Raw genomic sequence first — 12,660 nt, 5'->3', positions numbered from 1 at the left:
GCAACAATGATGAAGTTCAGTCAGAGTTGGTTTTGGCTTTAGCGGTAAGACCCAAACAGATTCACTGAAGCTGGAACATGATAAATTATAAATGCAGTTGTTGGATCTACTACAACATTGTCATGATTTTCTGTGTTCATATAGTTAGAGAAGCAGTTGATCCCGACATGCACATTCTTCTTCATTGTAATCAAGCACATACAATACGTTCTGGCTTAATTGTGTGAGCCCACAACAAACACTGTTGCCTCATTTGCTCACGGTTTCACGATTTTTTATTTTATACATACTGAAGTATTTTGTTTTCCAGTTCTCTGGTAACTGTATTCTGTTTGTTCATATTTTGTCTTCTGTTTTTTCCATGCAAAGCCAGTGTACAAAGCTTTCTGGCATGGAATTCAGCAAAGGGGAAATAAAATTTGAAACAAATTTTCCAATGTTTGTTTGGTCATGACTGGGCATTCAACATTATAAAACATGATATAATGAGCTTGTAGGGTTATTTACAATTGCACAATGTAGAATTTTGCAAACTAACATTGTATCACATGAAATTGAAAGGTTTCAGAGTAGCAGCCGTGTTAGTCTGTATCCGCAAAAAGAAAAGGAGGACTTGTGGCACCTTAGAGACTAACAAATTTATTTGAGCATAAGCTTTCATGAGCTACAGCTCACTTCATCGGATGTATTCAGTGGAAAATACAGTGGGGAGATTTATATACACAGAGAACATGAAACAATGGGTGTTACCATACACCCTGTAATGAGTGATCAGGTAAGGTGAGCTATTACCAGCAAGAGAATGGGGGGGTGGGGGGAACACCTTTTGTGGTGATAATCAAGGTCAGCCATTTCCAGCAGTTGACAAGAACGTCAGAGGAACAGTGGGGGGGGGGGGGGAATAAACATGGGGAAATAGTTTTACTTTGTGTAATGACCCATCCACTCCCAGTCTTTATTCAAGCCAAAGTTAATTGTATCCAGTTTGCAAATTAATTCCAATTCAGCAGTGTCTGTTTGTGTTTATGTCCTTTGTAACCTGTAACAATATAACCTTTATCAGGATTCAGACATAAAAGTTGTGGCTTAATTCCTAAAAGTGATAATTCCAATGACAAGAAAAAATGTTGTTTCAGAATAAATACCAAACAAAAATTAAGGCCCTGGTCCTTCAAGTTCATCCTTATGGGCAGAGCCCCCCATTCATGCTGATCTCCATTGACTTTAATGGAGCTCTGAGTGGGTATAAGGGCCCACCTGCACAGACCAACCTGCAGGATTGTAGCCTAAGTGCCTGCAGCTAATATTTTCATACAAGAACTTTAAGGGTAGATATGAGTAGATAGAAATAAGGGCAGAATTTGGCCCTCGTAATATTTACGTTCCAAGGTCAGTTTAGCACAATGTGCTGCTTCATTGGTTCATATAAGAAATGATCAAGCACATATATATTTAGAACAGCCGATCTTCCAACCAACCATATCTCTGTTTCACTTTCTATGTGAGGGTAAACATTAATTCGCTATTCAAGGCGTGTCTATTTATCTGTATTCCTTGAAGTAGCAGTTTTGTGAATCTATACCATTCTATATAAGCTTTTTCGTTACAATCTATCTCAGATTGCCAACACTGTATTTAAAAAAATACTTGACAGACCTCAGATGTTCCCTTCCCACTAGCTCCAAGCTCTCTCCATGGGAGCAGCCAGGGCCCAGCCCCTGCTTTACTCACATCAGTGATGTTCACACACAACGCTCCTCTTCTGGATGGGGACGCCTGGGACAAATCAGCCTGTATGGGCCTCCTTTAACATTTTTCATACAGGTGAAATCTGGTGTGGGGAGGGGATACCAGTGCTGGGGGGCAAGGGATGATGGAGAGTCACAGGGTGGCACCTGTGCTAAGGGCGAGGGGGCTCCCTCTCTGACCCCCACTGCCGGCTTCAGGTCAAGCATCAGTTTGAATTTGAGGTGAACCCAAGTAATTAACTTCAGATCTAACTTTAAATTCCCTCCAAGTTCCAGTACGTTCATTGAAGCCTCTCCTCTCTAGTATTACTGCAGGCTTATTCACTCTGCTGTGAGAAGCAGCAAGCTTCAGAGGGCATTGTGTACAGAGACACAGCATGAAGGGCCCCAGTTCTTGTGTCCCTGGGGTATAACTTTTCAAGCTTGCCCAGATTTTTCTCATGGTTGTAGGAAACAGAGAATCATTAATGTTTAATTCCTTGCAGTCTATGACGTTGTGTGTTTGCTTATTAACATGGGAACTGAAAAACACATTTTATAGATACTGTCTCAATTTGACCATAACTTGCAAGTTAAGGAAAATATAACCCTGTCTTCCACACTATAAATTATTTTTGGGGTCAGGTGACATTTCCATTAGCCTCAGAATAGGTCTTTTTATGTTCACTGTAAAAAGGCACAGTTTGTAAAAAAAGAACATTATTTGCATGAGCATATAGTCCTGAAATTAAATTTCAGTTTTGTGACAGAAGTCTATTCCCTAACCATTACTTTAAAAACTCCAAAATCAATTTATCGAGCTCTTTATCTGTGGCTGATACTGCACTCATGTTCCATAGTGTCTAATTCAAGCTGATTTTGAATGTTTAGTATTTATTTAAACCAACATGCAGGGGCTCTGACTATTTTATAAAGGCAGAAATCTATATTTGGTTCTTGTGTTTATCACATTCTTCTTCTGAGTTATACAAGGAAATGAGACCTTGATTTTTAAAGGGGCTTAGCACCACTAGCTGGATTGAAATTCAGGGATATATGATGCATTCAAGGATACATTTGCTCAACACCATATCTAAAAATCAGGGTCTAATTTTGGTGTTCCCCTCTTCACTCAGCCTTCCAAAAGTGTCCTGAAAACCCGTCTAAGCAAAAAATCTGCTTGTGCACCATTGCCATGATAGTGGTGATGATAATGATGACACTAATGATAATGTACTCACTTGTCACCAAAAATTACTTGTCCTAGGACACCAGACAAGTACAATTTTACAAAACTGCCATATCTGGCATTTTAAATAGCATCTATCCCTTTTTCTCTCTCCTCCTCCTCATCCCATTAATGTTGGCAGTGGCATCTATGAGAGGTCCTCTTCTCTCCAAGGTAGTGACTAGAGCACAGAGTTGGCTTGAGGATCCCATCTTGAATGAGCTTTCACCCATTACTTTATTCTGGGTCATCTCACCATTCTCTTGTCCCCTCTCTTAAAGCAACCTACAATCACAACGCTCACTCTGCATTCAGAAAAGCAGACAAATTCCAGCAATCTCCCTTATGTCCTCTGATGTCCAATTTATAGCCTGTTTGATCGGACCATACGTTTACATTCAAGAATTTTGCATTGATTACATGAATTACTTAGATAAGCAGGAAAATACTAGAATATTGACTGAAAGCTATGTAGCCTTTATCCCATGCCCAGAATTAAAAGGATAAGACAATCCTCTTGCATAGAATTATCTTATCTATGTTGGAAAAATTTTCCTGACTTTGAATGCTAGATCACAAGAGACTTTGTAATTCTGTGTCCAGAGATCAACTTGAACAAGGAGTGGTGTGGGTAGGGCAACTCAGGACTGAAAAATAGAGTAAGTTTCTTCTGGGGCCTTGAGGAAGCTAGAACAAATCAATGAAACATAAGTGTTTGGATTTTAATCTACAGTTTATGTAACTGAGAGCAGAATTTGGCTGATAGCTTCTCTACATGATACCAGTGTAAACACTATAAGAACTATAAGAGTTCATTCCAGCTTACATTCATAAACAAATTCTGAGCTCAGATATAAATACATATAATAGATAAACATAAATAAATATACACTTCAGAAATTTCTAATCCAGCTTGATTTACATACTGAAAATTTATTATAGCAAAGACTGGGTTTAAAAAAAAAACCTGGCTTTTTAGTGTAATGGTAAATTTCCTAAATCCTGGACCCTTTTTATCTAAAGACTAAATCACAGGCACACATTTAAGAAAAAACAAATAAACAAACAAAACAATAATAATTTGTATTAAGCACACAATTTGCCGGTCCTGAAAGTCACTTGTTGCCAATTACAGAATTCATTACATACTTGACCTTACAGAACTTGCTGTGGTTTCTTCTGCCAGAAGTACCCTTCCAAGTAATTGTGTTTGACCTCTCGAGTGAGCCAACATGATCAAAGAGAAAAAGCCACTCATATTATAGATTGATAGGCTGATCTAAATGACAACAGTAACTCTGCTGGTAGAGGAGCAACCAACAGTTAAACTGTTATGCTAAGGAAAATCCAGGATATGTGATTATACTGAACCGGCATGCGGATGTGTCGACTTCAAAATATATTTCAATGGAAATTGTTAGCCTCATGTTACACCCTACAACTGATTGTATAAATATGTCAAATTCCTTGAAATAAGAAATCCTAATGCTCTTTCTCAGCCAGCTGAATTTTGGTGAGTAATCTATTAAAGTAAAAGGGCAAACCCACACAGATCTTTTTCAACACAGATATGCATGGATTAGGCTGTTCTTGACTTCCCTGAATATCATTTGTAGGACAAAATGCTGATTAGCAGGTCATTTAAAATATACACATTGCTTCCATATTCCTTAAACTAGTTAAAGTAAAGCAATTTGTATTATAGTCCAGCAATCATCAGAGTATCAGAGGGTTAGTAACAAAGCAATGTTGATTCCACACTCTACACCTATTCCCTCCACCCTCCTTCAGTCACCCAGAAGAGAGAGAAACAAAGAGGGTCTGTATCCTAGCACAAGTGCAAGACCTTACAACAGTTTGGGAACACAATTAAAATCACATTTACACTACAAAATGAAACAACATTGTAGCTGGATCCACTTGCAAACTTGTTGTGGCCAGGTTCTCTGACATGGTTGTAATTATAGTGGAGAGAGAGACTGTACATTAACAAAGTATAAAAGCTAGATATCTACAGGTCAGTTCCAAAGAAAAGTTTAACTATTAAAAATATAAAGAAAAATGGAGTTTTTTGGAGTTACACATGCAAAGGACCTGATAGTTATATTATTGGCCCAATGCACAGCAGTGGAAGATATGTAAGCCATACGACATCTTCCAAAATGGTAATAATCTGCATTTGACGAATGCCACTTAGAAAATGCAAGGATGAAAATCCCATGAACTTCATACACACCTTTTCCTCATGCATATCTTTTTGTGCACAAAGGACAGGCCACAAAAATGCAGCACTTAACATGATGGGTTCTGGTTCCTGCTATGGCTCCTAGGCACAATAATAAAATAGTAATAATAATAATAAAAAAAGGTAAAATCCTGGTCCCACTGACATAAATGGCAAGTTTTGCCATTGATTTCACCTACAGAAGCTAAAACCTAAAGTTGGTCAAAAGTTTTCCATCAAAGCTGGGGGATTTTTAAAAAATAGGTTTTTCAATAAAATATAATTATTTTTAAAGCACCTGTGAAAAAACATTGACTCTTCATTAAAACCCCAAAAACTAGAAAACTAAAACAGGGGTTAGCAAGAGGGGAGGTCATGATGCTTCCTGGGCTACATAGCATGTCAAGGATCTCAGCCCACAGAGGAAAATGAGATCATGAGGAATCATGGGGGCATTTCCAAACCAAAATTTTCAGATTCCAGCCACATATCTTCAGATAAATTGTTCAGGTTTGTTTTTTGTTTTTGAGAAGAGTCAAAATTGCTCATGAAAAAAACAAAACATTTTCCTACCAGACCTACCTTTCCCTTATTCGCTGGTTCATATAAGAAAAAACCCCAACTAAAATTCATCTAACTGAAGCTTATTGAAAGCTGAAAGACAATTGCATTAAAAAGGCCTTCACAGAACGCAAGTTGTGTTTTAAGATTTCCCCTACTTGACTAACAGATTTATCTGATTGTTCAAACACACTTGAATATTTCTAATTTTAGCACTAAATCACATACGCTTTTACACCTCTTCCTTCTACCGTCCTTCGACTATTTTTAAGCCTATTTTTGCCCCTCTCACCCAAACCTGATGACTTCATTACATGTACATGTGAAAGTGAATAGGATTACAACTTTGTTTATATAAGATTTATTTTAGTGGTACTTAATTCTATACATAGGTAGTGTCAGGGTTCCCTCCCCACTCTGGAATCTAGCGTACAGATGTGGGAACCCACATGAAAGATCCCTAAGCTTATTTCTACCAGCTGAGGTTAAAAACTTCCCCAAGGCACAAATCCTTCCTTGTCCTTGGATGGGTACTGCTGCCACCACCAAGTGAGTTAGACAAAGATTCAGAAAAAGGACCACTTGGCGTTCCTGTTTTCCTAAAATATCCCCCCAAGCCCCATCACCCCCTTTCCTGGGGAGGCTTGAGAATAATATACCAACCAAATAGGAAAACCAGATTATTAAAAAATAGAACTTTATTATAAAGAAAAAAAAGTAAAAGAAGCACCTCTGTAAAATCAGGATGGAAGGTAACTTTACAGGTAATCAGATTCAAAACACAGAGGATTCCCCCCTAGGCAAAACTTTAAAGTTACAAAAAACAGGGATAAACCTCCCTCTAAGCACAGGGAAAATTCACAAGCTAAAAACAAAAGATAATCTAACACGCCTTGCCTTATTTACTTACTCTTTTTGCAATATTGATTTTAGGATGATTTTAGGAGAAGGAGTTTTCTGACCCGATGCTTCTCTGCTTCCCCAGAGAACACACAACAAAGAGCACAAACAAAGCCTTCCCCCGCCCCCAGATTTGAAAGTATCTCCTTTCCCCATTGGTCCTTTTGGTCAGGTGCCAACCAGGTTATTTGAGCTTCTTAACCCCTTACAGGTAAGGAGGAATTCTAGACTACCCTTAGCTGTATGACAGGTAGTGTTTGTCTTGTGGGCCCCCCCCCCCGCCATCCCCATCAGTTACCTCAATGAACAGTGTGCGTGAGGACTCTATTTGAGCCCTGGGTGGAACTGAGCAGGATGGAGCAACTGATACCCAGTGGGCCAGATCTGGCTTTCAGGGGGCCTGTGATGGTTTACACCCCTAGGGTCAGGGCAGCATGGCCTAGGAGCCAGAGTCTATGGAGCAGCCCTTAGGTGCAGGGCAGCACAGCCTAGTGGCCAGAGTCTACAGGGGTGGGGCACCCACCAAGGGGTGTGATGGCCCCAATAGTGGGTCCCGGGCCCACCTGACTCCACCAGGCCCCAACCCAGGGTCCTAACAGGTGCGTAGCACCTTGCCACTGACTCAGCAGGGGGGATCCTACTGAAACACACTGAGGTTTCCTGGGTGGGAAGTACCACTCCGTCACCCTCCCTGGGTCACTCCCTACCAGCCTCTGTGTTGGGGTCTCCCATGAGCCTTCGGATTCTCTGTGGACAGTTGAGCCGGTCGCCTCCTCTGGCTCCTCCACTTGCCAGGGTTCAAGCAGGCCCATGAAGGCTCTGATTCTCTGCGCAGTCAGGGGCTGTGGCTGGCCCTCTGCAGGAGCTTCCCAGACGGGTCCTTCCTCTGTGGCTGCCAGCCACAACTGAGCTGGGCTTCCTCCCTTTATACTGCGAGAGCACTTGGAGCATGCCCAGTCCTGCCAGGGAGGCAGGACTTCTGCTGTCAGTAATATGGGCGTAACCCTCTCTGGGCTAGTGCAGGGTAAGCAGACCCTGTCACACACCATCCCCCTTAAGAAGGACCCCTGAGGGCGGTCCGTCTCCTCTTCCTCCCCTCCCTGTCTAGAAAAGAAATCGCGTTAGCGTGGGTCTTACCCGGATGATGAAATATGCAGAAGTCGTAGGGTTGGAGTGAGAGGTACCAGCGCATAATCCGGGGGTTCGTGTCCTTCATGCTGTGTATCCATCTGAGGGGGGTATGGTCCATGATCAGTTTGAAGGTGTTCCCCAGCAGGTAATAGCGCAGGGCATCAATAGCCCATTTCACGGCCAGGGCCTCTTTCTCTATTGTTGAGTAACGCTGTTCTCGAGGAAATAATTTCTGACTTACGTACATAATTTCCGACTTACGACTTGGGTGTTCTTCCCCCTCCAGTTCTTGGGAGAGTACAGCCCCTAAGCCCACTTCTGAGGCATCTGTTTGGAGTATGAACTCCTTTATAAAGTTGGGGTGTTGCAGGACCAGTTTCTGTGTGAGTCATTCTTTCAGAGTCCTGAAGGCCTCATCGCACTGGCCAGACCACTGTACCTGTCGTGGCTGAGAGTTCGTCAGGTCCGAGAGGTGGGAGGCTATGGACGTGAATTCTGGTACAAGGTGGCGATAGTACCCGGCCAGTCCCAAAAACTGCCGTACCTGTTTCTTCATCTTGGGTGTGGGTGTATCCATAAGGGCTTGTACATTATTGATTGGGGGCGCAATTTCCCTCCCCCTACAACGTACCCGAGGTATGTCACCTCTTCCTGCCCAAGATGGCACTTCACTGGGTTGGCTGTGAGGCCGGCTGCTCTAAGGACCTGGAACACCCCAGCGAGATGTTCTAGGTGGTCCTCCCAGTTGCTACTGTAGACTACAATGTCATCTGTATAAGCTGCTGCATACTGATCATGAGGCAGCAAGATCTTATTCAGCTGCTGAAAAGTAGCTGTGGCTCCATGTAGCCCAAACAGCATGGTTACAAAGTGGAAGAGGCCGAATGCTGTCGGAAAGGCCGTTTTTTCCCGGGAGTTTGGTGTTAGGGGGATTTGCCAGTACCCTTTGGTTAAATCTAGAGTTGACAAATACCTCAGTCCCCTGAGTTGTTCTATGAGTTCTTCCACATGGGGCACTGGGTACGCGTCAAACCGTGAGATAGCGTTGACCTTCCGGAAATCTATACAGAATCAAGTGGTCCCATCGGGTTTTGGGACCAGAACAACTGGGCTGTGCCATTCACTCTTTGACTCCTCAATTCACCCCCATTTCAAGCATTGTATTAGTTCCTGTCATACTGCGGCCCACATCGTCCGGGCCAGCGGTCTGTGGTCATCCCTCACCCTCTGACTGGGTGTTGTCATGATATGATGGCTCATAAAGTTGGTTCTTCCGGGGCAGGTTGATAGAACGTCGGGGAAGTCCCTTCTGAGCCGCAGTATTTGCTCCTCCCGTGCCATGATGAGGCTGGTCCCGAGCGTAGCTGGCCTTGGATCTGGGGGTTCCCCTGCTAGGGGTCCAAGTTCTGGGTCTGGGGGTGATGGGGTGATGAACAAGGCCTCCCTGGCCTTCCAGGCCTTCAAAAGATTCACAAGATACGTACGGGTATTCCTCTGTCGTCCGGACAGCCGGACTTCGTAATCTACCGGCCCGACCTGCCGGGTCACCTTGTAAGGCCCCTGTCATTTGGCCAGGAGCTTTGACTCTGCAGAGAGCAACAAGAGCAACACCTGGTCCCCAGGGTCGAAACTTTGCACCTTAGTCCCTCTGTTATAGAGTGGTTCTTGTGTCTTTTGGGCCCCCATCAGGTTCTCTTGGGCAAAAGCATCCAGGGCTTGGAGCCACTCTCAGAGATATAACACATAGTGGGTGATCCCGAGTACTCATGTCTCCTGCGCCTCCCAGTCTTCCCTCAGGAGGTCCAGGATCCCTCTGGGCTGTCTGCCATACAACAGTTCAAAGGGCAAGAACCCGGTCGATGCTTAGGGCACCTCCCTTATGGTGAACAGCAGGGCTGGCAATAGTGCATCCCAATGGGGTCCTCCTCCATGAATTTCCGCAACATGGACTTCAGGGTATTGTTAAAACGCTCCTGTCAAGGTTCCTTCCCCACTCTGAACTCTAGGGTACAGATGTGGGGACCTGCATGAAAACCTCCTAAGCTTACTTTTACTAACTTAGGTTAAAACTTCCCCAAGGTACAAAATATTTTACCCTTTGCCCTTGGACTTCCACTGCCACCACCAAACATTTATCTGGGTTTATTTTTATTAAGAAAGCGGCGTTTGGAAACGTCTTTCCCCCCAAAATCCTCCCAACCCTTGCACCCCACTTTACAGGTGAAAGGATTTTTCCTCTGGCCAGGAGGGATTTTAAAGGTGATTACCCTTCCCTTTATATTTATGACAGCTCCACAAGACCATCTGTTTGTGAGTGGTAAACCGACGTCCAGAGTGTCCATATATTCAGGAAGCAGCACAGCTCTGATATTAGTTTAGAGGATACATTAGTGCCTTGGTCAGTCAGGATCTCCATGGGTATCCCAACCCTAGCGAAGACCTTCACTAGTTCGGCGGCAATCACTGGCACCATGGTGGCTCGGAGGGGAACAGCCTCGGGATAACATGTCATGTATTCCACGATCACTAAAATAAATCGATTCCCTGTCTTACTTCTTTCTAGGGGGCCAACCACGTCCATCCTGATGCATTCAAAGGATACGCTAACCACTGGCAGGGGCATCAGGAGTGCCCGGGGTACATCCTTCGGTCCGGCCTGCTGACATTCCGGGGAAGACATGCAAAAGTCTTGGACCTCTTGGTGAATGCGGGGCCAAAAAAACCAGTGGGCCACCCTCTGGAGGGTCTTCTCCCACCCCAGGAGGCCTCGTCGCAACCTCCAGGGAACCAACAGCTGGCAGAGTTGCTCAGCTGTCTGTGATTCCTGTACCACCAACTATAGGCGATCCCACTAGATCCCTGGGGAGGTCTCGAAGATGCATCCTTCCTGGGGTTGAGGCCGGTGGCCTGCTGCCAGGCCCTACTCAGGGTCGGGTCCTCTCTCTGCTCCTGCACGAAATCTATATCTCGCTCCAGCTCTACCTGTGCGTCTTCCATGAACAGGTGCTTTGCTGCGTGGGAGCTGGTGGGCGCCTTCCCAGCTGGAGATGTCCCTTCCCTGGGGTCTGCCTCTGGTGTGTGTCTGAGCAGCCCCCTAGCTGGAGGCCTTGCCCTGTCCATTCATGGAGCGGGCATTGATACTTCTGGAGGACCTCCCTAAATTCTGGCCAGTCTCTCCCCAGTACTACAGGGTAGGCCAATCTGGTGGCCACACACATGTGGAGGACTTCCTCCTGATGGCCGATCTCAATCCTCACCCAAGCTGTGGGGTAAGGATGGATATCCCCATGGACACATTGTAAGTGCATCTGTTCACCAGAGAGTTTAAGGTAGGGACCAGCCCCTCCTGTCTGAGGGTCTGACTACATCCCAAGTCCACAAGGACATTCGTGGGGGTCTCTTCAACTCGTACAGGGACCACTAGCTTTCCTGGCCCTCTTTTCCGAGCTCTTTGGCCAGCAATCAGACTTGCCCATAGTTGCAGTCCATGAACGGACATTCCCACCGAAAATGTCCCTCTTGGCCACACTCCCAGCAGTGACTTCAGACTTCTGTGGGCCTAGGCCTTCCTTCCGTTGTGGGTGCCAATCCCTTCGAATCAGAGTCCAAGCGACCCTGTGTCTGGGTTTGGGGGCGGAGGGCTTAGTGGGTGTGGAGAGGGTGGTGGATGGAGGTTCCCAAGCCTCCGCTCCCTGCGGGCTTCCCTTGCCTGGCACATGTCTTCTGCTCAGGTTTTCTGATCCCCTGAGTGGTGCCTCAGTTCCCTCGGCTGCCAGATAGTCCTCCATCAGGCTCACCGATGCTGACAAGGTCGCCGGTCAGTGGCGTTGCACCCATGCTTTCCCTCCTGCCAGTAGGATCTGGGTGAACTGGTCAAGCCTTCCGAGTCCAACCATCTCCAACGGTGATCCCGTACCCGTTGGGCCATGGGCCGTGGTTGAGCCCTGGGGGGGTACTGTTCTTTGCGGAGGCACTGGCGGTAAGCCTCCGGGCTAATGCAGGTCTGGTTTAATATGGCCGCTTTCACCTGGGGGGACTCCAGGGCCTCCCGGGGATCGAGGTTGTGGTAGGCAGTCTGTGCCTGTCCAGTCAAATATGGAGCTAAAATGGTGGCCCAGTGCTCCGGGGGCCACTGGGCAGCTGTAGCGACCTGCTTGAAGGTGACCAGGAATACCTTGGGGTCGTCTCCTGGTCCCATCTTAGTGAGTCATATTGGCAGCCCCACTGAAGTCTCTCCAGATTCCACCCTTGTGGGTGTGGGGGCTGGGGCTCCTTGTGGGCATAGTACAGTTGCCACTTGCTGGACTAGGCGTTCTTGTTGTAATTGTTGCTGGGCAGCCCACTCATGAAAGAGCTGCTGCTGTTGTTCCTTATGCTGGGTCATCTGCAGCTGCTGCTGGCTGGCCATCTGCTGCATCAAGTGAGCCTGTTGCTGTCACTGTTGGGATGCCTGCTCTTGCTGATTCTCCAGCATCCACTTTAGAAGTTTCTCTGTATCCATCTTGGATGGCAGTGGGGCTCCTGTCATCTAGATTCCTTCCCCTGGACCTTTCAGCAGGTCCTGGTCATTGCCCGCGTTTTCCACCACGTGTGAGAGTTTACGCCCCTAGGGTCAGGGCAGCGTGTCCTAATGGCCAGAGTCTATGGAGCAGCTCTTAGATGCAGGGCAGCTCAGCCTAGTGGCCAGAGTCTACGGGGGTGGGGCACCCACCAAGGGGTGTGATGGCCCCAGTAGGGGGGCCCGGGCCCACCTGACTCCACCGGGCCCCAACCCAGGGTTCTAACAGGGGCGTAGCACCTTGCCACTGACTCACCTGGGGGGTCCTACGAAACACGTTGAGGTTTCCCGGGTGGGAGGTACCACTCCGTCACCCTCCCTGGGTCACTTC

This window comes from Eretmochelys imbricata, chromosome 4 (genome assembly GCF_965152235.1).
Source record: "Eretmochelys imbricata isolate rEreImb1 chromosome 4, rEreImb1.hap1, whole genome shotgun sequence".
NCBI lineage: Eukaryota > Metazoa > Chordata > Testudines > Cheloniidae > Eretmochelys > Eretmochelys imbricata.
This window is presented reverse-complemented; position numbering follows the sequence as displayed.